The following is a 27,572-nucleotide window of genomic DNA, read 5'->3' on the forward strand; positions in this document are numbered from 1 at the left end:
GCTTGACTCACTTCAAAGGGTGACAATTCCACACACCAGCCAGCCCCCAGGGCTTGACTCACTTCAAACTCTACACACCAGCCACCAGGGCTTGACTCACTTCAACGGGTGATATCTCCACAACCAGCCCCAGGGCTTGACTCACTTCAAAGGCTGACACCTCCACACCCAGCCACCAGGGCTTGACTCACTTCAAAGTGTGATAACTACACACCCAGCCACCGGGGCTTGATTCACTTCAAAGGGTGATAACTCCTCACCCCAGCCACCAGGGCTTGACTCACTTCAAACTCCACACACAAGCCATCAGGGCTTGACTCACTTCAAAGGGTGATAACTTCACACACCAGCCCCCAGGGCTTGACTCACTTCAAAGGGTGATAACTCCACACCCAGCCACCAGGGCTTGATTCACTTCAAAGGGTGATAACTCCACCCCCCAGCCACCAGGGCTTCACTCACTTCAAAGAGTGATAACTCCAACCAAGCCAACAGGGCTTGACTCACTTCAAAGGGTGATAACTCCACCCCCCAGCCACCAGGGCTTGACTCACTTAAAACTCCACACCCCAGCCACCAGGGCTTGACGCACTTCAAAGGGTGACAACTCCACACCCCAGCCACCAGGGCTTGACTCACTTCAAAGGGTGACAACTCCACCCCCAAGCCACCAGGCCTTGGCTCACTTCAAAGGGTGAGAAATCCACCCCCCAGCCACCAGGGCTTGACTCACTTCAAAGGGTGACAACTTCACTCCCCAGCCACCTGGGCTTGACTCACTTCAAAGGGTGACAATTCCACACACCAGCCCCCAGGGCTTGACTCACTTCAAACTACACACACCAGCCACCAGGGCTTGACTCACTTCAAAGGGTGATATCTCCACACCCAGTCCCTAGGGCTTGACTCACTTCAAAGGCTGATACCTCCACACCCAGCTACCAGGGCTTGACTGACTTCAAAAGGTGATAACTCCACACCCAGCCACCAGGGCTTGACTCACTTCAAAGGGTGATAACTCCACCCCCCAGCCACCAGGGCTTGACTCACTTCAAAGGGTGATAACTCGAACCCAGCCACCAGGGCTTGACTCACTTCAAAGGGTGATAACTCCACACCCCAGCCACCAGGGCTTGACTCACTTCAAACTCCACACACCAGCCATCAGGGCTTGACTCACTTCAAAGGGTGATAACTTCACACCCAGCCACCAGGCCTTGACTCACTTCAAAGGGTGATAACTCCACACCCCAGCAACAAGGGCTTGACTCACTTCAAACTCCACACAACAGCCACCAGGGCTTGACTCACTTCAAACTCCACACACCAGTCACCAGAGCTTGACTCACTTCAAAGGGTGACAATTCCACACACCAGTCCCCAGTGCTTGACTCACTTCAAAGGGTGACAACTCCACCCCCCAGCCACTAGGGCTTGACTCACTTCAAACTCCACACACCAGCCACCAGGGCTTGACTCACTTCAAAGGGTGATAACTCCACACCCCAGCCACCAGGGCTTGACTCACTTCAGACTCCACAAACCAGCCATCAGGGCTTGACTCACTTCAAAGGGTGATAACTCCAACCCAGCCACCAGGGCTTGACTCACTTCAAAGGGTGATAACTCCACACCCCAGCCACCAGGGTTTGACTCACTTCAAACTCCACATACCAGCCATCCGGGCTTGACTCACTTCAAACTCCACACACCAGCCACCAGGGCTCGACTCACTTCAATGGGTGATAACTTCACACCTAGCCATCAGGGCTTCACTCACTTCAAAGGGTGGTAACTCCACCCCCCAGCCACCAGGGCTTGACTCACTTCAAACTCCACACCAGCCACCAGGGCTTGACTCACTTCAAAGGTTGATAACTCCACACCCCAACCACCAGGGCTTGACTCACTTCAAAGGGTGATGTCTCCACACTCAGCCCCCAGGCCTTGACTCACTTCTAAGGCTAATACCTCCACACCCAGCCACCAGGGCTTGACTCACTTCAAAGGCTGACAACTCCACACCCAGCCAGCAGGGCTTGACTCACTTCAAAGGGTGATAACTCCACCTCCCAGCCACCAGGGCTTGATTCACTTCAAAGAGTGATAACTTCAACCCAGCCACCAGGGCTTGACTCACTTCAAACGGTGATAACTCCACACCCCAGCCACCAGGACTTGACTCACTTCAAACTCCATACCCCAGCCACCAGGGCTTGACTCACTTCAAAGGGTGATAACTCCACACCCCAGCCCCCAGGCCTTGACTCACTTCTAAGGATGATACCTCCACACCCAGCCACCAGGGCTTGACTCACTTCAAAGGCTGACAACTCCACACCCAGCCAGGACGGCTTGACTCACTTCAAAGGGTGATAACTCCACCTCCCAGCCACCAGGGCTTGATTCACTTCAAAGAGTGATAACTTCAACCCAGCCACCAGGGCTTGACTCACTTCAAACGGTGATAACTCCACACCCCAGCCACCAGGACTTGACTCACTTCAAACTCCATACCCCAGCCACCAGGGCTTGACTCACTTCAAAGGGTGATAACTCCACACCCCAGCCACCAGGGCTTGACTCACTTCAAAGGGTGACAACTCCACCCCCCAGCCACCAGGGCTTGACTCACTTCAAACTCCAAACACCAGCCACCAGGGCTTGACTCACTTCAAAGGGTGATAACTTCACACACCAGCCACCAGGGCTTGACTCACTTCAAAGGGTGACAATTCCACACACCAGCCCCCAGGGCTTGACTCACTTCAAAGGGTGATAACTCCACACCCAGCCACCAGGGCTTGACTCACTTGAAGAGTGATAACTCCAACCCAGCCAACAGGGCTTGACTCACTTCAAAGGGTGATAACTCCACCCCCCAGCCACCAGGGTTTGACTCACTTCAAAGGGTGATAACTCCAACCCAGCCACCAGGGCTTGACTCACTTCAAAGGGTGATAACTCCACACCCCAGCCACCAGGGCTTGACTCACTTCAAACTCCACACACCAGCCATCAGGGCTTGACTCACTTCAAAGGGTGATAACTTCACACCCAGCCACCAGGGCTCGACTCACTTCAAAGGGTGATAACTCCACACCCCAGCAACAAGGGCTTGACTCACTTCAAACTCCACACACCAGTCACCAGGGCTTGGCTCACTTCAAAGGGTGATAACTCCACCCCCCAGCCACCAGGGCTTGACTCACTTAAAACTCCACACCCCAGCCACCAGGGCTTGACTCACTTCAAAGGGTGATAACTCCACACCCCAGCCACCAGGGCTTGACTCACTTCAAAGGGTGACAACTCCACCCCCCAGCCACCAGGGCTTGGCTCACTTCAAAGGGTGACAAATCCACCCCCCAGGCCACCAGGGCATGACTCACTTAAAAGGGTGATAACTTCACACCCCAGCCACCAGGGCTTAACTCACTTCAAAGGGTGACAATTTCACACACCAGCCCCCAGGGCTTGACTCACTTCAAACTACACACACCAGCCACCAGGGCTTGACTCACTTCAAAGGGTGATATCTCCACACCCAGCCCCTAGGGCTTGACTCACTTCAAAGGCTGATACCTCCACACCCAGCTACCAGGGCTTGACTCACTTCAAAAGGTGATAACTCCACACCCAGCCACCAGGGCTTGACTCACTTCAAACTCCACACAACAGCTACCAGGGCTTGACTCACTTCAAACTCCACACACCAGTCACCAGGGCTTGACTCACATCAAAGGGTGACAATTCCACACACCAGCCCCCAGTGCTTGACTCACTTCAAAGGGTGACAACTCCACCCCCCAGCCACCAGGGCTTGACTCACTTCAAACTCCACACACCAGCCACCAGGGCTTGACTCACTTCAAAGGGTGATAACTCCACACCCCAGCCACCAGGGCTTGACTCACTTCAAACTCCACACACCAGCCATCAGGGCTTGACTCATTTCAAAGGGTGATAACTTCACACCCAGCCGCCAGGGCTTGACTCACTTTGAAAGGGTGGTAACTCCACACCCCAGCCACCAGGGCTTGACTCACTTCAAAGGGTGACAATTCCACACACCAGCCCCCAGGGCTTGACTCACTTCAAACTACACACACCAGCCACCAGGGCTTGACTCACTTCAAAGGGTGATATCTCCACACCCAGCCCCTAGGGCTTGACTCACTTCAAAGGCTGATACCTCCACACCCAGCCACCAGGGCTTGACTCACTTCAAAAGGTGATAACTCCACACCCAGCCACCAGGGCTTGACTCACTTCAAAGGGTGATAACTCCACCCCCCAGCCACCAGGGCTTGACTCACTTCAAAGGGTGATAACTTCACACCCAGCCACCAGGGCTCGACTCACTTCAAAGGGTGATAACTCCACACCCCAGCAACAAGGGCTTGACTCACTTCAAACTCCACACACCAGTCACCAGGGCTTGGCTCACTTCAAAGGGTGATAACTCCACCCCCCAGCCACCAGGGCTTGACTCACTTAAAACTCCACACCCCAGCCACCAGGGCTTGACTCACTTCAAAGGGTGATAACTCCACACCCCAGCCACCAGGGCTTGACTCACTTCAAAGGGTGACAACTCCACCCCCCAGCCACCAGGGCTTGGCTCACTTCAAAGGGTGACAAATCCACCCCCCAGGCCACCAGGGCATGACTCACTTAAAAGGGTGATAACTTCACACCCCAGCCACCAGGGCTTAACTCACTTCAAAGGGTGACAATTTCACACACCAGCCCCCAGGGCTTGACTCACTTCAAACTACACACACCAGCCACCAGGGCTTGACTCACTTCAAAGGGTGATATCTCCACACCCAGCCCCTAGGGCTTGACTCACTTCAAAGGCTGATACCTCCACACCCAGCTACCAGGGCTTGACTCACTTCAAAAGGTGATAACTCCACACCCAGCCACCAGGGCTTGACTCACTTCAAACTCCACACAACAGCTACCAGGGCTTGACTCACTTCAAACTCCACACACCAGTCACCAGGGCTTGACTCACATCAAAGGGTGACAATTCCACACACCAGCCCCCAGTGCTTGACTCACTTCAAAGGGTGACAACTCCACCCCCCAGCCACCAGGGCTTGACTCACTTCAAACTCCACACACCAGCCACCAGGGCTTGACTCACTTCAAAGGGTGATAACTCCACACCCCAGCCACCAGGGCTTGACTCACTTCAAACTCCACACACCAGCCATCAGGGCTTGACTCATTTCAAAGGGTGATAACTTCACACCCAGCCGCCAGGGCTTGACTCACTTTGAAAGGGTGGTAACTCCACACCCCAGCCACCAGGGCTTGACTCACTTCAAAGGGTGACAATTCCACACACCAGCCCCCAGGGCTTGACTCACTTCAAACTACACACACCAGCCACCAGGGCTTGACTCACTTCAAAGGGTGATATCTCCACACCCAGCCCCTAGGGCTTGACTCACTTCAAAGGCTGATACCTCCACACCCAGCCACCAGGGCTTGACTCACTTCAAAAGGTGATAACTCCACACCCAGCCACCAGGGCTTGACTCACTTCAAAGGGTGATAACTCCACCCCCCAGCCACCAGGGCTTGACTCACTTCAAAGGGTGATAACTCCACCCCCTAGCCACCAGGGTTTGACTCACTTCAAAGGGTGATAACTCCACACCCCAGCCACCAGGGCTTGACTCACTTCAAACTCCACACACCAGCCATCAGGGCTTGACTCACTTCAAAGGGTGATAACTTCACACCCAGCCACCAGGGCTTGACTCACTTCAAAGGGTGATAACTCCACTCCCAGCAACAAGGGCTTGACTCACTTCAAACTCCACACAACAGACACGAGGGCTTGACTCACTTCAAACTCCACACACCAGTCACCAGGGCTTGACTCACTTCAAAGGGTGACAATTCCACACACCAGCCCCCAGTGCTTGACTCACTTCAAAGGGTGACAACTCCACCCCCCAGCCACCAGGGCCTGACTCACTTCAAACTCCACACACCAGCCACCAGGGCTTGACTCACTTCAATGGGTGATAACTTCACACCCCAGCCACCAGGGCTTGACTAACTTCAAACTCCACACACCAGCCATCAGGGCTTGACTCACTTCAAAGGGTGATAACTTCACACCCAGCCACCAGGGCTTGACTCACTTGAAAGGGTGGTAACTCCACACCCCAACAACAAGGGCTTGACTCACTTCAAACTCTACACACCAGCCACAGGGCTTGACTCACTTCAAACTCCACACACCAGTCACCAGGGCCTGACTCACTTCAAAGGGTGACAATTCCACCCCTCCACCACCAGGGCTTGACTCGCTTCAAACTACACACACCAGCCACCAGGGCTTGACTCACTTCAAAGGGTGATATCTCCACACCCAGCCCCTAGGGCTTGACTCACTTCAAACTCCACACAACAGCCACCAGGGCTTGACTCACTTCAAACTCCACACACCAGTCACCAGGGCTTGGCTCACTTCAAAGGGTGATAACTACACCCCCCAGCCACCAGGGCTTGACTCACTTCAAACTCCACACACCAGCCATCAGGGCTTGACTCATTTCAAAGGGTGATAACTTCACACCCAGCCGCCAGGGCTTGACTCACTTTGAAAGGGTGGTAACTCCACACCCCAGCCACCAGGGATGACTCACTTCAAAGGGTGACAATTCCACACACCAGCCCCCAGGGCTTGACTCACTTCAAACTACACACACCAGCCACCAGGGCTTGACTCACTTCAAAGGGTGATATCTCCACACCCAGCCCCTAGGGCTTCACTCACTTCAAAGGCTGATACCTCCACACCCAGCCACCAGGGCTTGACTCACTTGAAAAGGTGATAACTCCACACCCAGCCACCAGGGCTTGACTCACTTCAAAGGGTGATAACTCCACCCCCCAGCCACCAGGGCTTGACTCACTTCAAAGGGTGATAACTCCACCCCCTAGCCACCAGGGCTTGACTCACTTCAAAGGGTGATAACTCCACACCCCAGCCACCAGGGCTTGACTCACTTCAAACTCCACACACCAGCCATCAGGGCTTGACTCACTTCAAAGGGTGATAACTTCACACCCAGCCATCAGGGCTTGACTCACTTCAAAGGGTGATAACTCCACTCCCAGCAACAAGGGCTTGACTCACTTCAAACTCCACACAACAGACACAAGGGCTTGACTCACTTCAAACTCCACACACCAGTCACCAGGGCTTGACTCACTTCAAAGGGTGACAATTCCACACACCAGCCCCCAGTGCTTGACTCACTTCAAAGGGTGACAACTCCACCCCCCAGCCACCAGGGCCTGACTCACTTCAAACTCCACACACCAGCCACCAGGGCTTGACTCACTTCAATGGGTGATAACTCCACACCCCAGCCACCAGGGCTTGACTAACTTCAAACTCCACACACCAGCCATCAGGGCTTGACTCACTTCAAAGGGTGATAACTTCACACCCAGCCACCAGGGCTTGACTCACTTGAAAGGGTGGTAACTCCACACCCCAACAACAAGGGCTTGACTCACTTCAAACTCTACACACCAGCCACCAGGGCTTGACTCACTTCAAACTCCACACACCAGTCACCAGGGCCTGACTCACTTCAAAGGGTGACAATTCCACCCCTCCACCACCAGGGCTTGACTCGCTTCAAACTACACACACCAGCCACCAGGGCTTGACTCACTTCAAAGGGTGATATCTCCACACCCAGCCCCTAGGGCTTGACTCACTTCAAACTCCACACAACAGCCACCAGGGCTTGACTCACTTCAAACTCCACACACCAGTCACCAGGGCTTGGCTCACTTCAAAGGGTGATAACTCCACCCCCCAGCCACCAGGGCTTGACTCACTTAAAACTCCACACCCCAGCCACCAGGGCTTGACTCACTTCAAAGGGTGATAACTCCACACCCCAGCCACCAGGGCTTGACTCACTTCAAAGGGTGACAACTCCACCCCCCAGCCACCAGGGCTTGGCTCACTTCAAAGGGTGACAAATCCACCCCCCAGCCACCAGGGCTTGACTCACTTAAAAGGGTGATAACTTCACACCCCAGCCACCAGGGCTTAACTCACTTCAAAGGGTGACAATTTCACACACCAGCCCCCAGGGCTTGACTCACTTCAAACTACAAACACCAGCCACCAGGGCTTGACTCACTTCAAAGGGTGATATCTCCACACCCAGCCCCTAGGGCTTGACTCACTTCAAAGGCTGATACCTCCACACCCAGCTACCAGGGCTTGACTCACTTCAAAAGGTGATAACTCCACACCCAGCCACCAGGGCTTGACTCACTTCAAAGGGTGATAACTGCACCCCCCAGCCACCAGGGCTTGACTCACTTCAAAGGGTGATAACTCCAACCCAGCCACCAGGGCTTGACTCACTTCAAAGGGTGATAACTCCACACCCCAGCCACCAGGGCTTGACTCACTTCAAACTCCACACACCCGCCATCAGGGCTTGACTCACTTCAAACTCCACACACCAGTCACCAGGGCTTGACTCACTTCAAAGGGTGACAATTGCACACACCAGCCCCCAGTGCTTGACTCACTTCAAAGGTTGACAACTCCACCCCCCAGCCACCAGGGCTTGACTCACTTCAAACTCCACACACCAGCCACCAGGGCTTGACTCACTTCAAAGGGTGATAACTCCACACCCCAGCCACCAGGGCTTGACTCACTTCAAACTCCACACACCAGCCATCAGGGCTTGACTCATTTCAAAGGGTGATAACTTCACACCCAGCCGCCAGGGCTTGACTCACTTTGAAAGGGTGGTAACTCCACACCCCAGCCACCAGGGCTTGACTCACTTCAAAGGGTGACAATTCCACACACCAGCCCCCAGGGCTTGACTCACTTCAAACTACACACACCAGCCACCAGGGCTTGACTCACTTCAAAGGGTGATATCTCCACACCCAGCCCCTAGGGCTTGACTCACTTCAAAGGCTGATACCTCCACACCCAGCCACCAGGGCTTGACTCACTTCAAAAGGTGATAACTCCACACCCAGCCACCAGGGCTTGACTCACTTCAAAGGGTGATAACTCCACCCCCCAGCCACCAGGGCTTGACTCACTTCAAAGGGTGATAACTCCACCCCCTAGCCACCAGGGTTTGACTCACTTCAAAGGGTGATAACTCCACACCCCAGCCACCAGGGCTTGACTCACTTCAAACTCCACACACCAGCCATCAGGACTTGACTCACTTCAAAGGGTGATAACTTCAAACCCAGCCACCAGGGCTTGACTCACTTCAAAGGGTGATAACTCCACTCCCAGCAACAAGGGCTTGACTCACTTCAAACTCCACACAACAGACACAAGGGCTTGACTCACTTCAAACTCCACACACCAGTCACCAGGGGTTGAATCACTTCAAAGGGTGACAATTCCACACACCAGCCCCCAGTGCTTGACTCACTTCAAAGGGTGACAACTCCACCCCCCAGCCACCAGGGCCTGACTCACTTCAAACTCCACACACCAGCCACCAGGGCTTGACTCACTTCAATGGGTGATAACTCCACACCCCAGCCACCAGGGCTTGACTAACTTCAAACTCCACACACCAGCCATCAGGGCTTGACTCACTTCAAAGGGTGATAACTTCACACCCAGCCACCAGGGCTTGACTCACTTGAAAGGGTGGTAACTCCACACCCCAACAACAAGGGCTTGACTCACTTCAAACTCTACACACCAGCCACCAGGGCTTGACTCACTTCAAACTCCACACACCAGTCACCAGGGCCTGACTCACTTCAAAGGGTGACAATTCCACCCCTCCGCCACCAGGGCTTGACTCGCTTCAAACTACACACACCAGCCACCAGGGCTTGACTCACTTCAAAGGGTGATATCTCCACACCCAGCCCCTAGGGCTTGACTCACTTCAAAGGCTGATACCTCTACACCCAGCCACCAGGGCTTGACTCACTTCAAAAGGTGATAACTCCACACCCAGCCACCAGGGCTTGACTCACTTCAAACTCCACACACCAGCCACCAGGGCTTGACTCACTTCAAAGGGTGATAACTCCACACCCCAGCCACCAGGGCTTGACTCACTTCAGACTCCACACACCAGCCATCAGGGCTTGACTCACTTCAAAGGGTGATAACTCCAACCCAGCCACCAGGGCTTGACTCACTTCAAAGGGTGATAACTCCACACCCCAGCCACCAGGGCTTGACTCACTTCAAACTCCACACACCAGCCATCAGGGCTTGACTCACTTCAAAGGGTGATAACTCCAACCCAGCCACCAGGGCTTGACTCACTTCAAAGGGTGATAACTCCACACCCCAGCCACCAGGGCTTGACTCACTTCAAACTCCACACACCAGCCATCAGGGCTTGATTCACTTCAAACTCCACACACCAGCCACCAGGGCTCGACTCACTTCAAAGGGTGATAACTTCACACCCAGCCACCAGGGCTTTACTCACTTCAAAGGGTGATAACTCCACCCCCCAGCCACCAGGGCTTGATTCACTTCAAACTCCACACCAGCCACCAGGGCTTGATTCACTTCAAAGGTTGATAACTCCACACCCCAACCACCAGGGCTTGACTCACTTCAAAGGGTGCTTTCTCCACACTCAGCCCCCAGGCCTTGACTCACTTCTAAGGCTGATACCTCCACACCCAGCCCCCAGGGCTTGACTCACTTCAAAGACTGGTACCTCCACACCCAGCCACCAGGGCTTGACCCACTTCAAAGGGTGACAACTCCACACCCCAGCCACCAGGGCTTGACTCTCTTCAAAGGGTGATAACTCCAACCCAGCCAACAGGGCTTGACTCACTTCAAAGGGTGATAACTCCACACCCCAGCCACCAGGGCTTGACTCACTTCAAACTCCACACCCCAGCTACCAGGGCTTGACTCACTTCAAAGGGTGATAACTCCACACCCCAGCCACCAGGGCTTGACTCACTTCAAAGGGTGAAAACACCACCCCACAGCCACCAGGGCTTGGCTCACTTCAAAGGGTGACAAATCCACCCCCCAGCCACCAGGGCTTGACTCACTTCAAACGGTGATAACTTCACACCCCAGCCCCCAGGGCTTGACTCACTTCAAAGGGTGACAATTCCACACACCAGCCAGCCCCCAGGGCTTGACTCACTTCAAACTCCACACACCAGCCACCAGGGCTTGACTCACTTCAAAGGGTGATATCTCAACAACCAGCCCCTAGGGTTTGACTCACTTCAAAGGCTGACACCTCCACACCCAGCCACCAGGGCTTGACTCACTTCAAAGGGTGATAACTACACACCCAGCCACCAGGGCTTGACTCACTTCAAAGGGTGACAAATCCACACACCAGCCCCCAGGGCTTGACTCACTTCAAACTCCACACACCAACCATCAGGGCTTGACTCACTTCAAAGGGTGATAACTTCACACCCAGCCACCAGGGCTTGACTCACTTCAAAGGGTGATAACTCCACACCCCAGCAACAAGGGCTTGACTCACTTCAAACTCCACACACCAGCCACCAGGGCTTGACTCACTTCAAACTCCACACACCAGCCACCAGGGCTTGACTCACTTCAAAGGGTGACAATTCCACACACCAGCACCGAGGGCTTGACTCACTTCAAAGGGTGACAAATCCACCCCCCAGCCACCAGGGCTTGACTCACTTCAAAGGGTGACAACTCCACCCCGCAGCCATCAGGGCTTGACTCACTTCAAACTCCACACACCAGCCAACAGTGCTCGACTCACTTCAAAGGGTGATAAATTCACACCCAGCCACCAGAGCTTGACTCACTTCAAAGGGTGATAACTCCACCCCCCAGCCACCAGGGCTTGACTCACTTCAAACTCCACACCAGCCACCAGGGCTTGACTCACTTCAAAGGGTGATAACTCCACACCCCAACCACCAGGGCTTGACTCAGTTCAAAGGGTGATATCTCCACACCCAGACCCCAGGCCTTGACTCACTTCTAAGGCTGATACCTCCACACCCAGCCACCAGGGCTTGACTCACTTCAAAGGCTGACAACTCCACACCCAGCCACCAGGGCTTGACTCACTTCAAAGGGTGATAACTCCACACCCCAGTCACCAGGGCTTGACTCACTTCAAAGGGTGACAAATCCACCCCCCAGCCACCAGGGCTTGACTCACTTCAAACTCCAAACACCAGCCACCAGGGCTTGACTCACTTCAAAGGGTGATAACTTCACACCCCAGCCACCAGGGCTTGACTCACTTCAAAGGGTGACAATTCCACACACCAGCCCCAGGGCTTGATTCACTTCAAAGGGTGATAACTACTGCCACCAGGGCTTGACTCACTTCAAAGAGTGATAACTCCAGCCCCCAGCCACCAGGGCTTGGCTCACTTCAAAGGGTGACAACTCCACACCCCAGCCACCAGGGCTTGACTCACTTAAAACTCCACACCCCAGCCACCAGGGCTTGACTCACTTCAAAGGGTGATAACTCCACACCCCAGCCACCAGGGCTTGACTCACTTCAAAGGGTGACAACTCCAACCCCCAGCCACCAGGGCTTGGCTCACTTGAAAGGGTGACAAATCCACCCCCCAGCCACCAGGGCTTGACTCACTTCAAACTCCACACACCAGCCATCAGGGCTTGACTCACTTCAAAGGGTGATAACTTCACACCCAGCCACCAGGGCTTGACTCACATCAAAGCGTTTTAACTCCACACCCCAGCAACAAGGGCTTGACTCACGTCAAACTCCACACAACAGCCACCAGGGCTTGACTCACTTCAAACTCCACACACCAGTCACCAGGGCTTGACTCACTTCAAAGGGTGACAATTCCACACACCAGCCCCCAGTGCTTGACTCACTTCAAAGGGTGACAACTCCACCCCCCAGCCACCAGGGCTTGACTCACTTCAAACTCCACACACCAGCCACCAGGGCTTGACTCACTTCAAAGGGTGATAACTCCACACCCGAGCCACCAGGGCTTGACTCACTTCAAACTCCACACACCAGCCATCAGGGCTTGACTCACTTCAAAGGGTGATAACTCCAACCCAGCCACCAGGGCTTGACTCACTTCAAAGGGTGATAACTCCACACCCCAGCCACCAGGGCTTGACTCACTTCAAACTCCACACACCAGCCACCAGGGCTTGACTCACTTCAAACTCCACACACCAGCCACCAGGGCTCGACTCACTTCAAAGGGTGATAACTTCACACCCAGCCACCAGGGCTTGACTCACTTCAAAGGGTGATAACTCCACCCTCCAGCCACCAGGGCTTGACTCACTTCAAACTCCACACCAGCCACCAGGGCTTGACTCACTTCAAAGGTTGATAACTCCACACCCCAACCACCAGGGCTTATCTCACTTCAAAGGGTGATGTCTCCACACTCAGTCCCCGGGCCTTGACTCACCTCTAAGGCTGATACCTCCACACCCAGCCACCAGGGCTTGACTCACTTCAAAGGCTGACAACTCCACACCCAGCCAGCAGGGCTTGACTCACTTCAAAGGGTGATAACTCCACCCCCCCAGCCACCAGGGCTTGATTCACTTCAAAGAGTGATAACTTCAACATAGCCACCAGGGCTTGACTCACTTCAAAGACTGGTACCTCCACACCCAGCCACCAGGGCTTGACCCACTTCAAAGGGTGACAATTCCACACCCCAGCCACCTGGGCTTGACTCACTTCAAAGGGTGATAACTCCAACCCAGCCAACAGGGATTGACTCACTTCAAAGGGTGATAACTCCACACCCCAGCCACCAGGGCTTGACTCACTTCAAACTCCACACCCCAGCCACCAGGGCTTGACTCACTTCAAAGGGTGATAACTCCACACCCCAGCCACCAGGGCTTGACTCACTTCAAAGGGTGAAAACTCCACCCCCCAGTCACCAGGGCTTGGCTCACTTCAAAGGGTGACAAATCCACCCCCCAGCCACCAGGGCCTGACTCTCTTCAAAGGGTGATAACTTCACACCCCAGCCACCAGGGCTTGACTCACTTCAAAGGGTGACAATTCCACACACCAGCCAGCCCCCAGGGCTTGACTCACTTCTAACTCTACACACCAGCCACCAGGGCTTGACTCACTTCAACGGGTGATATCTCCACAACCAGCCCCTAGGGCTTGACTCACTTCAAAGGCTGACACCTCCACACCCAGCCACCAGGGCTTGACTCACTTCAAAGTGTGATAACTACACACCCAGCCACCGGGGCTTGATTCACTTCAAAGGGTGATAACTCCTCACCCCAGCCACCAGGGCTTGACTCACTTCAAACTCCACACACAAGCCATCAGGGCTTGACTCACTTCAAAGGGTGATAACTTCACACACCAGCCCCCAGGGCTTGACTCACTTCAAAGGGTGATAACTCCACACCCAGCCACCAGGGCTTGATTCACTTCAAAGGGTGATAACTCCACCCCCCAGCCACTAGGGCTTGACTCACTTCAAAGAGTGATAACTCCAACCCAGCCAACAGGGCTTGACTCACTTCAAAGGGTGATAACTCCACCCCCCAGCCACCAGGGATTGGCTCACTTCAAAGGGTGATAACTCCACCCCCCAGCCACCAGGGCTTGACTCACTTAAAACTCCACACCCCGGCCACCAGGGCTTGACGCACTTCAAAGGGTGAGAACTCCACACCCCAGCCACCAGGGCTTGACTCACTTCAAAGGGTGACAACTCCACCCCCAAGCCACCAGGCCTTGGCTCACTTCAAAGGGTGACAAATCCACCCCCCAGCCACCAGGGCTTGACTCACTTCAAAGGGTGACAACTTCACTCCCCAGCCACCTGGGCTTGACTCACTTCAAAGGGTGACAATTCCACACACCAGCCCCCAGGGCTTGACTCACTTCAAACTACACACACCAGCCACCAGGGCTTGACTCACTTCAAAGGGTGATATCTCCACACCCAGTCCCTAGGGCTTGACTCACTTCAAAGGCTGATACCTCCACACCCAGCTACCAGGGCTTGACTGACTTCAAAAGGTGATAACTCCACACCCAGTCACCAGGGCTTGACTCACTTCAAAGGGTGATAGCTCCACCCCCCAGCCACCAGGGCTTGACTCACTTCAAAGGGTGATAACTCGAACCCAGCCACCAGGGCTTGACTCACTTCAAAGGGTGATAACTCCACACCCCAGCCACCAGGGCTTGACTCACTTCAAACTCCACACACCAGCCATCAGGGCTTGACTCACTTCAAAGGGTGATAACTTCACACCCAGCCACAAGGCCTTGACTCACTTCAAAGGGTGATAACTCCACACCCCAGCAACAAGGGCTTGACTCACTTCAAACTCCACACAACAGCCACCAGGGCTTGACTCACTTCAAACTCCACACACCAGTCACCAGGGCTTGACTCACTTCAAAGGGTGACAATTCCACACACCAGCCCCCAGTGCTTGACTCACTTCAAAGGGTGACAACTCCACCCCCCAGCCACTAGGGCTTGACTCACTTCAAACTCCACACACCAGCCACCAGGGCTTGACTCACTTCAAAGGGTGATAACTCCACACCCCAGCCACCAGGGCTTGACTCACTTCAGACTCCACACACCAGCCATCAGGGCTTGACTCACTTCAAAGGGTGATAACTCCAACTCAGCCACCAGGGCTTGACTCACTTTAAAGGGTGATAACTCCACACCCCAGCCACCAGGGCTTGACTCACTTCAAAATCCACACACCAGCCATCAGGGCTTGACTCACTTCAAACTCCACACACCAGCCACCAGGGCTCGACTCACTTCAAAGGGTGATAACTTCACACCCAGCCACCAGGGCTTTACTCACTTCAAAGGGTGATAACTCCACCCCCAGCCACCAGGGATTGACTCACTTCAAACTCCACACCAGCCACCAGGGCTTGATTCACTTCAAAGGTTGATAACTCCACACCCCAACCACCAGGGCTTGACTCACTTCAAAGGGTGCTTTCTCCACACTCAGCCCCCAGGCCTTGACTCACTTCTAAGGCTGATACCTCCACACCCAGCCCCCAGGGCTTGACTCAATTCAAAGACTGGTACCTCCACACCCAGCCACCAGGGCTTGACCCACTTCAAAGGGTGACAACTCCACACCCCAGCCACCAGGGCTTGACTCTCTTCAAAGGGTGATAACTCCAACCCAGCCAACAGGGCTTGACTCACTTCAAAGGGTGATAACTCCACACCCCAGCCACCAGGGCTTGACTCACTTCAAACTCCACACCCCAGCCACCAGGGCTTGACTCACTTCAAAGGGTGATAACTCCACACCCCAGCCACCAGGGCTTGACTCACTTCAAAGGGTGAAAACACCACCCCACAGCCACCAGGGCTTGGCTCACTTCAAAGGGTGACAAATCCACCCCCCAGCCACCAGGGCTTGACTCACTTCAAACGGTGATAACTTCACACCCCAGCCCCCAGGGCTTGACTCACTTCAAAGGGTGACAATTCCACACACCAGGCAGCCCCCAGGGCTTGACTCACTTCAAACTCCACACAACAGCCACCAGGGCTTGACTCACTTCAAAGGGTGATATCTCAACAACCAGCCCCTAGGGTTTGACTCACTTCAAAGGCTGACACCTCCACACCCAGCCACCAGGGCTTGACTCACTTCAAAGGGTGATAACTACACACCCAGCCACCAGGGCTTGACTCACTTCAAAGGGTGACAAATCCACACACCAGCCCCCAGGGCTTGACTCACTTCAAACTCCACACACCAGCCATCAGGGCTTGACTCACTTCAAAGGGTGATAACTTCACACCCAGCCACCAGGGCTTGACTCACTTCAAAGGGTGATAACTCCACACCCCAGCAACAAGGGCTTGACTCACTTCAAACTCCACACACCAGCCACCAGGGCTTGACTCACTTCAAAGGGTGACAATTCCACACACCAGCACCGAGGGCTTGACTCACTTCAAAGGGTGACAAATCCACCCCCCAGCCACCAGGGCTTGACTCACTTCAAAGGGTGACAACTCCACCCCGCAGCCATCAGGGCTTGACTCACTTCAAACTCCACACACCAGCCAACAGGGCTCGACTCACTTCAAAGGGTGATAACTTCACACCCAGCCACCAGAGCTTGACTCACTTCAAAGGGTGATAACTCCACCCCCCAGCCACCAGGGCTTGACTACTTCAAACTCCACACCAGCCCCCAGGACTTGACTCACTTCTAAGGCTGATACCTCCACACCCAGCCCCCAGGGCTTGACTCACTTCAAAGACTGGTACCTCCACACCCAGCCACCAGGGCTTGACCCACTTCAAAGGGTGACAACTCCACACCCCAGCCACCAGGGCTTGACTCTCTTCAAAGGGTGATAACTCCAACCCAGCCAACAGGGCTTGACTCACTTCAAAGGGTGATAACTCCACACCCCAGCCACCAGGGCTTGACTCACTTCAAACTCCACACCCCAGCCACCAGGGCTTGACTCACTTCAAAGGGTGATAACTCCACACCCCAGCCACCAGGGCTTGACTCACTTCAAAGGGTGAAAACACCACCCCACAGCCACCAGGGCTTGGCTCACTTCAAAGGGTGACAAATCCACCCCCCAGCCACCAGGGCTTGACTCACTTCAAACGGTGATAACTTCACACCCCAGCCCCCAGGGCTTGACTCACTTCAAAGGGTGACAATTCCAAACACCAGCCAGCCCCCAGGGCTTGACTCACTTCAAACTCCACACACCAGCCACCAGGGCTTGACTCACTTCAAAGGGTGTTATCTCAACAACCAGCCCCTAGGGTTTGACTCAATTCAAAGGCTGACACCTCCACACCCAGCCACCAGGGCTTGACTCACTTCAAAGGGTGATAACTACACACCCAGCCACCAGGGCTTGACTCACTTCAAAGGGTGACAAATCCACACACCAGCCCCCAGGGCTTGACTCACTTCAAACTCCACACACCAGCCATCAGGGCTTGACTCACTTCAAAGGGTGATAACTTCACACCCAGCCACCAGGGCTTGACTCACTTCAAAGGGTGATAACTCCACACCCCAGCAACAAGGGCTTGACTCACTTCAAACTCCACACACCAGCCACCAGGGCTTGACTCACTTCAAAGGGTGACAATTCCACACACCAGCACCGAGGGCTTGACTCACTTCAAAGGGTGACAAATCCACCCCCCAGCCACCAGGGCTTGACTCACTTCAAAGGGTGACAACTCCACCCCGCAGCCATCAGGGCTTGACTCACTTCAAACTCCACACACCAGCCAACAGGGCTCGACTCACTTCAAAGGGTGATAACTTCACACCCAGCCACCAGAGCTTGACTCACTTCAAAGGGTGATAACTCCACCCCCCAGCCACCAGGGCTTGACTCACTTCAAACTCCACACCAGCCACCAGGGCTTGACTCACTTCAAATGGTGATAACTCCACACCCCAACCACCAGGGCTTGACTCAGTTCAAAGGGTGATATCTCCACACCCAGCCCCCAGGCCTTGACTCACTTCTAAGGCTGATACCTCCACACCCAGCCACCAGGGCTTGACTCACTTCAAAGGCTGACAACTCCACACCCAGCCACCAGGGCTTGACTCACTTCAAAGGGTGATAACTCCACACCCCAGTCACCAGGGCTTGACTCACTTCAAAGGGTGACAAATCCACCCCCCAGCCACCAGGGCTTGACTCACTTCAAACTCCAAACACCAGCCACCAGGGCTTGACTCACTTCAAAGGGTGATAACTTCACACCCCAGCCACCAGGGCTTGACTCACTTCAAAGGGTGACAATTCCACACACCAGCCCCAGGGCTTGATTCACTTCAAAGGATGATAACTCCTGCCACCAGGGCTTGACTCACTTCAAAGAGTGATAACTCCAGCCCCCAGCCACCAGGGCTTGGCTCACTTCAAAGGGTGACAACTCCACACCCCAGCCACCAGGGCTTGACTCACTTAAAACTCCACACCGCAGCCACCAGGGCTTGACTCACTTCAAAGGGTGATAACTCCACACCCCAGCCACCAGGGCTTGACTCACTTCAAAGGGTAACAACTCCAACCCCCAGCCACCAGGGATTGGCTCACTTCAAAGGGTGACAAATCCACCCCCCAGCCACCAGGGCTTGACTCACTTCAAACTCCACACACCAGCCATCAGGGCTTGACTCACTTCAAAGGGTGATAACTTCACACCCAGCCACCAGGGCTTGACTCACTTCAAAGGGTTTTAACTCCACACCCCAGCAACAAGGCTTGACTCACGTCAAACTCCACACAACAGCCACCAGGGCTTGACTCACTTCAAACTCCACACACCAGTCACCAGGGCTTGACTCACTTCAAAGGGTGACAATTCCACACACCAGCCCCCAGTGCTTGACTCACTTCAAAGGGTGACAACTCCACCCCCCAGCCACCAGGGCTTGACTCACTTCAAACTCCACACACCAGCCACCAGGGCTTGACTCACTTCAAAGGGTGATAACTCCACACCCCAGCCACCAGGGCTTGACTCACTTCAAACTCCACACACCAGCCATCAGGGCTTGACTCACTTCAAAGGGTGATAACTCCAACCCAGCCACCAGGGCTTGACTCACTTCAAAGGGTGATAACTCCACACCCCAGCCACCAGGGCTTGACTCACTTCAAACTCCACACACCAGCCACCAGGGCTTGACTCACTTCAAACTCCACACACCAGCCACCAGGGCTCGACTCACTTCAAAGGGTGATAACTTCACACCCAGCCACCAGGGCTTGACTCACTTCAAAGGGTGATAACTCCTCCCTCCAGCCACCAGGGCTTGACTCACTTCACACTCCACACCAGCCACCAGGGCTTGACTCACTTCAAAGGTTGATAACTCCACACCCCAACCACCAGGGCTTGTCTCACTTCAAAGGGTGATGTCTCCACACTCAGTCCCCGGGCCTTGACTCACCTCTAAGGCTGATACCTCCACACCCAGCCACCAGGGCTTGACTCACTTCAAAGGGTGACAAATCCACACACCAGCCCCCAGGGCTTGACTCACTTCAAACTCCACACACCAGCCATCAGGGCTTGACTCACTTCAAAGGGTGATAACTTCACACCCAGCCACCAGGGCTTGACTCACTTCAAAGGGTGATAACTCCACACCCCAGCAACAAGGGCTTGACTCACTTCAAACTCCACACACCAGCCACCAGGGCTTGACTCACTTCAAAGGGTGACAATTCCACACACCAGCACCGAGGGCTTGACTCACTTCAAAGGGTGACAAATCCACCCCCCAGCCACCAGGGCTTGACTCACTTCAAAGGGTGACAACTCCACCCCGCAGCCATCAGGGCTTGACTCACTTCAAACTCCACACACCAGCCAACAGGGCTCGACTCACTTCAAAGGGTGATAACTTCACACCCAGCCACCAGAGCTTGACTCACTTCAAAGGGTGATAACTCCACCCCCCAGCCACCAGGGCTTGACTCACTTCAAACTCCACACCAGCCACCAGGGCTTGACTCACTTCAAATGGTGATAACTCCACACCCCAACCACCAGGGCTTGACTCAGTTCAAAGGGTGATATCTCCACACCCAGCCCCCAGGCCTTGACTCACTTCTAAGGCTGATACCTCCACACCCAGCCACCAGGGCTTGACTCACTTCAAAGGCTGACAACTCCACACCCAGCCACCAGGGCTTGACTCACTTCAAAGGGTGATAACTCCACACCCCAGTCACCAGGGCTTGACTCACTTCAAAGGGTGACAAATCCACCCCCCAGCCACCAGGGCTTGACTCACTTCAAACTCCAAACACCAGCCACCAGGGCTTGACTCACTTCAAAGGGTGATAACTTCACACCCCAGCCACCAGGGCTTGACTCACTTCAAAGGGTGACAATTCCACACACCAGCCCCAGGGCTTGATTCACTTCAAAGGATGATAACTCCTGCCACCAGGGCTTGACTCACTTCAAAGAGTGATAACTCCAGCCCCCAGCCACCAGGGCTTGGCTCACTTCAAAGGGTGACAACTCCACACCCCAGCCACCAGGGCTTGACTCACTTAAAACTCCACACCGCAGCCACCAGGGCTTGACTCACTTCAAAGGGTGATAACTCCACACCCCAGCCACCAGGGCTTGACTCACTTCAAAGGGTAACAACTCCAACCCCCAGCCACCAGGGATTGGCTCACTTCAAAGGGTGACAAATCCACCCCCCAGCCACCAGGGCTTGACTCACTTCAAACTCCACACACCAGCCATCAGGGCTTGACTCACTTCAAAGGGTGATAACTTCACACCCAGCCACCAGGGCTTGACTCACTTCAAAGGGTTTTAACTCCACACCCCAGCAACAAGGCTTGACTCACGTCAAACTCCACACAACAGCCACCAGGGCTTGACTCACTTCAAACTCCACACACCAGTCACCAGGGCTTGACTCACTTCAAAGGGTGACAATTCCACACACCAGCCCCCAGTGCTTGACTCACTTCAAAGGGTGACAACTCCACCCCCCAGCCACCAGGGCTTGACTCACTTCAAACTCCACACACCAGCCACCAGGGCTTGACTCACTTCAAAGGGTGATAACTCCACACCCCAGCCACCAGGGCTTGACTCACTTCAAACTCCACACACCAGCCATCAGGGCTTGACTCACTTCAAAGGGTGATAACTCCAACCCAGCCACCAGGGCTTGACTCACTTCAAAGGGTGATAACTCCACACCCCAGCCACCAGGGCTTGACTCACTTCAAACTCCACACACCAGCCACCAGGGCTTGACTCACTTCAAACTCCACACACCAGCCACCAGGGCTCGACTCACTTCAAAGGGTGATAACTTCACACCCAGCCACCAGGGCTTGACTCACTTCAAAGGGTGATAACTCCTCCCTCCAGCCACCAGGGCTTGACTCACTTCACACTCCACACCAGCCACCAGGGCTTGACTCACTTCAAAGGTTGATAACTCCACACCCCAACCACCAGGGCTTGTCTCACTTCAAAGGGTGATGTCTCCACACTCAGTCCCCGGGCCTTGACTCACCTCTAAGGCTGATACCTCCACACCCAGCCACCAGGGCTTGACTCACTTCAAAGGCTGACAACTCCACACCCAGCCAGCAGGGCTTGACTCACTTCAAAGGGTGATAACTCCACCCCCCCAGCCACCAGGGCTTGATTCACTTCAAAGAGTGATAACTTCAACCCAGCCACCAGGGCATGACTCACTTCAAAGACTGGTACCTCCACATCCAGCCACCAGGGCTTGACCCACTTCAAAGGGTAACAATTCCACACCCCATCCACCAGGGCTTGACTCACTTCAAAGGGTGATAACTCCAACCCAGCCAACAGGGATTGACTCACTTCAAAGGGTGATAACTCCACACCCCAGCCACCAGGGCTTGACTCACTTCAAACTCCACACCCCAGCCACCAGGGCTTGACTCACTTCAAAGGGTGATAACTCCACACCCCAGCCACCAGGGCTTGACTCACTTCAAAGGGTGAAAACTCCACCCCCCAGTCACCAGGGCTTGGCTCACTTCAAAGGGTGACAAATCCACCCCCCAGCCACCAGGGCCTGACTCTCTTCAAAGGGTGATAAGTTCACACCCCAGCCACCAGGGCTTGACTCACTTCAAAGGGTGACAATTCCACACACCAGCCAGCCCCCAGGGCTTGACTCACTTCAAACTCTACACACCAGCCACCAGGGCTTGACTCACTTCAACGGGTGATATCTCCACAACCAGCCCCTAGGGCTTGACTCACTTCAAAGGCTGACACCTCCACACCCAGCCACCAGGGCTTGACTCACTTCAAAGTGTGATAACTACACACCCAGCCACCGGGGCTTGATTCACTTCAAAGGGTGATAACTCCTCACCCCAGCCACCAGGGCTTGACTCACTTCAAACTCCACACACAAGCCATCAGGGCTTGACTCACTTCAAAGGGTGATAACTTCACACACCAGCCCCCAGGGCTTGACTCACTTCAAAGGGTGATAACTCCACCCCCTAGCCACCAGGGCTTGACTCACTTCAAAGAGTGATAACTCCAACCCAGCCAACAGGGCTTGACTCACTTCAAAGGGTGATAACTCCACCCCCCAGCCACCAGGGCTTGGCTCACTTCAAAGGGTGATAACTCCACCCCCCAGCCACCAGGGCTTGACTCACTTAAAACTCCACACCCCAGCCACCAGGGCTTGACGCACTTCAAAGGGTGACAACTCCACACCCAAGCCACTAGGGCTTGACTCACTTCAAAGGGTGACAACTCCACCCCCAAGCCACCAGGCCTTGGCTCACTTCAAAGGGTGACAAATCCACCCCCCAGCCACCAGGGCTTGACTCACTTCAAAGAGTGACAACTTCACTCCCCAGCCACCTGGGCTTGACTCACTTCAAAGGGTGACAATTCCACACACCAGCCCCCAGGGCTTGACTCACTTCAAACTACACACACCAGCCACCAGGGCTTGACTCACTTCAAAGGGTGATATCTCCACACCCCAGCCACCAGGGCTTGACTCACTTCAAACTCCACACACCAGCCATCAGGGCTTGACTCACTTCAAAGGGTGATAACTCCAACCCAGCCACCAGGGCTTGACTCACTTCAAAGGGTGATAACTCCACACCCCAGCCACCAGGGCTTGACTCACTTCAGACTCCACACACCAGCCATCAGGGCTTGACTCACTTCAAAGGGTGATAACTCCAACCCAGCCACCAGGGCTTGACTCACTTCAAAGGGTGATAACTCCACACCCCAGCCACCAGGGCTTGACTCACTTCAAACTCCACACACCAGCCATCAGGGCTTGACTCACTTCAAACTCCACACACCAGCCACCAGGGCTCGACTCACTTCAAAGGGTGATAACTCCACACCCCAGCCACCAGGGCTTGACTCACTTCAAAGGGTGAAAACTCCACCCCCCAGTCACCAGGGCTTGGCTCACTTCAAAGGGTGACAAATCCACCCCCCAGCCACCAAGGCCTGACTCTCTTCAAAGGGTGATAAGTTCACACCCCAGCCACCAGGGCTTGACTCACTTCAAAGGGTGACAATTCCACACACCAGCCAGCCCCCAGGGCTTGACTCACTTCAAACTCTACACACCAGCCACCAGGGCTTGACTCACTTCAACGGGTGATATCTCCACAACCAGCCCCTAGGGCTTGACTCACTTCAAAGGCTGACACCTCCACACCCAGCCACCAGGGCTTGACTCACTTCAAAGTGTGATAACTACACACCCAGCCACCGGGGCTTGATTCACTTCAAAGGGTGATAACTCCTCACCCCAGCCACCAGGGCTTGACTCACTTCAAACTCCACACACAAGCCATCAGGGCTTGACTCACTTCAAAGGGTGATAACTTCACACACCAGCCCCCAGGGCTTGACTCACTTCAAAGGGTGATAACTCCACACCCAGCCACCAGGGCTTGATTCACTTCAAAGGGTGATAACTCCACCCCCCAGCCACCAGGGCTTGACTCACTTCAAAGAGTGATAACTCCAACCCAGCCAACAGGGCTTGACTCACTTCAAAGGGTGATAACTCCACCCCCCAGCCACCAGGGCTTGGCTCACTTCAAAGGGTGATAACTCCACCCCCCAGCCACCAGGGCTTGACTCACTTAAAACTCCACACCCCAGCCACCAGGGCTTGACGCACTTCAAAGGGTGACAACTCCACACCCAAGCCACCAGGGCTTGACTCACTTCAAAGGGTGACAACTCCACCCCCAAGCCACCAGGCCTTGGCTCACTTCAAAGGGTGACAAATCCACCCCCCAGCCACCAGGGCTTGACTCACTTCAAAGAGTGACAACTTCACTCCCCAGCCACCTGGGCTTGACTCACTTCAAAGGGTGACAATTCCACACACCAGCCCCCAGGGCTTGACTCACTTCAAACTACACACACCAGCCACCAGGGCTTGACTCACTTCAAAGGGTGATATCTCCACACCCCAGCCACCAGGGCTTGACTCACTTCAAACTCCACACACCAGCCATCAGGGCTTGACTCACTTCAAAGGGTGATAACTCCAACCCAGCCACCAGGGCTTGACTCACTTCAAAGGGTGATAACTCCACACCCCAGCCACCAGGGCTTGACTCACTTCAGACTCCACACACCAGCCATCAGGGCTTGACTCACTTCAAAGGGTGATAACTCCAACCCAGCCACCAGGGCTTGACTCACTTCAAAGGGTGATAACTCCACACCCCAGCCACCAGGGCTTGACTCACTTCAAACTCCACACACCAGCCATCAGGGCTTGACTCACTTCAAACTCCACACACCAGCCACCAGGGCTCGACTCACTTCAAAGGGTGATAACTCCACACCCCAGCCACCAGGGCTTGACTCACTTCAAAGGGTGAAAACTCCACCCCCCAGTCACCAGGGCTTGGCTCACTTCAAAGGGTGACAAATCCACCCCCCAGCCACCAGGGCCTGACTCTCTTCAAAGGGTGATAAGTTCACACCCCAGCCACCAGGGCTTGACTCACTTCAAAGGGTGACAATTCCACACACCAGCCAGCCCCCAGGGCTTGACTCACTTCAAACTCTACACACCAGCCACCAGGGCTTGACTCACTTCAACGGGTGATATCTCCACAACCAGCCCCTAGGGCTTGACTCACTTCAAAGGCTGACACCTCCACACCCAGCCACCAGGGCTTGACTCACTTCAAAGTGTGATAACTACACACCCAGCCACCGGGGCTTGATTCACTTCAAAGGGTGATAACTCCTCACCCCAGCCACCAGGGCTTGACTCACTTCAAACTCCACACACAAGCCATCAGGGCTTGACTCACTTCAAAGGGTGATAACTTCACACACCAGCCCCCAGGGCTTGACTCACTTCAAAGGGTGATAACTCCACACCCAGCCACCAGGGCTTGATTCACTTCAAAGGGTGATAACTCCACCCCCCAGCCACCAGGGCTTGACTCACTTCAAAGAGTGATAACTCCAACCCAGCCAACAGGGCTTGACTCACTTCAAAGGGTGATAACTCCACCCCCCAGCCACCAGGGCTTGGCTCACTTCAAAGGGTGATAACTCCACCCCCCAGCCACCAGGGCTTGACTCACTTAAAACTCCACACCCCAGCCACCAGGGCTTGACGCACTTCAAAGGGTGACAACTCCACACCCAAGCCACCAGGGCTTGACTCACTTCAAAGGGTGACAACTCCACCCCCAAGCCACCAGGCCTTGGCTCACTTCAAAGGGTGACAAATCCACCCCCCAGCCACCAGGGCTTGACTCACTTCAAAGAGTGACAACTTCACTCCCCAGCCACCTGGGCTTGACTCACTTCAAAGGGTGACAATTCCACACACCAGCCCCCAGGGCTTGACTCACTTCAAACTACACACACCAGCCACCAGGGCTTGACTCACTTCAAAGGGTGATATCTCCACACCCCAGCCACCAGGGCTTGACTCACTTCAAACTCCACACACCAGCCATCAGGGCTTGACTCACTTCAAAGGGTGATAACTCCAACCCAGCCACCAGGGCTTGACTCACTTCAAAGGGTGATAACTCCACACCCCAGCCACCAGGGCTTGACTCACTTCAGACTCCACACACCAGCCATCAGGGCTTGACTCACTTCAAAGGGTGATAACTCCAACCCAGCCACCAGGGCTTGACTCACTTCAAAGGGTGATAACTCCACACCCCAGCCACCAGGGCTTGACTCACTTCAAACTCCACACACCAGCCATCAGGGCTTGACTCACTTCAAACTCCACACACCAGCCACCAGGGCTCGACTCACTTCAAAGGGTGATAACTTCACACCCAGCCATCAGGGCTTCACTCACTTCAAAGGGTGATAACTCCACCCCCCAGCCACCAGGGCTTGACTCACTTCAAACTCCACACCAGCCACCAGGGCTTGACTCACTTCAAAGGTTGATAACTCCACACCCCAACCACCAGGGCTTGACTCACTTCAAAGGGTGATGTCTCCACACTCAGCCCCCAGGCCTTGACTCACTTCTAAGGCTGATACCTCCACACCCAGCCACCAGGGCTTGACTCACTTCAAAGGCTGAGAACTCCACACCCAGCCAGCAGGGCTTGACTCACTTCAAAGGGTGATAACTCCACCTCCCAGCCACCAGGGCTTGATTCACTTCAAAGAGTGATAACTTCAACCCAGCCACCAGGGCTTGACTCACTTCAAACGGTGATAACTCCACACCCCAGCCACCAGGACTTGACTCACTTCAAACTCCATACCCCAGCCACCAGGGCTTGACTCACTTCAAAGGGTGATAACTCCACACCCCAGCCCCCAGGCCTTGACTCACTTCTAAGGATGATACCTCCACACCCAGCCACCAGGGCTTGACTCACTTCAAAGGCTGACAACTCCACACCCAGCCAGGAAGGCTTGACTCACTTCAAAGGGTGATAACTCCACCTCCCAGCCACCAGGGCTTGATTCACTTCAA

This window comes from Pleurodeles waltl, chromosome 3_1, assembly GCF_031143425.1.
Source record: "Pleurodeles waltl isolate 20211129_DDA chromosome 3_1, aPleWal1.hap1.20221129, whole genome shotgun sequence".
NCBI classification, from domain to species: Eukaryota; Metazoa; Chordata; class Amphibia; order Caudata; family Salamandridae; genus Pleurodeles; species Pleurodeles waltl.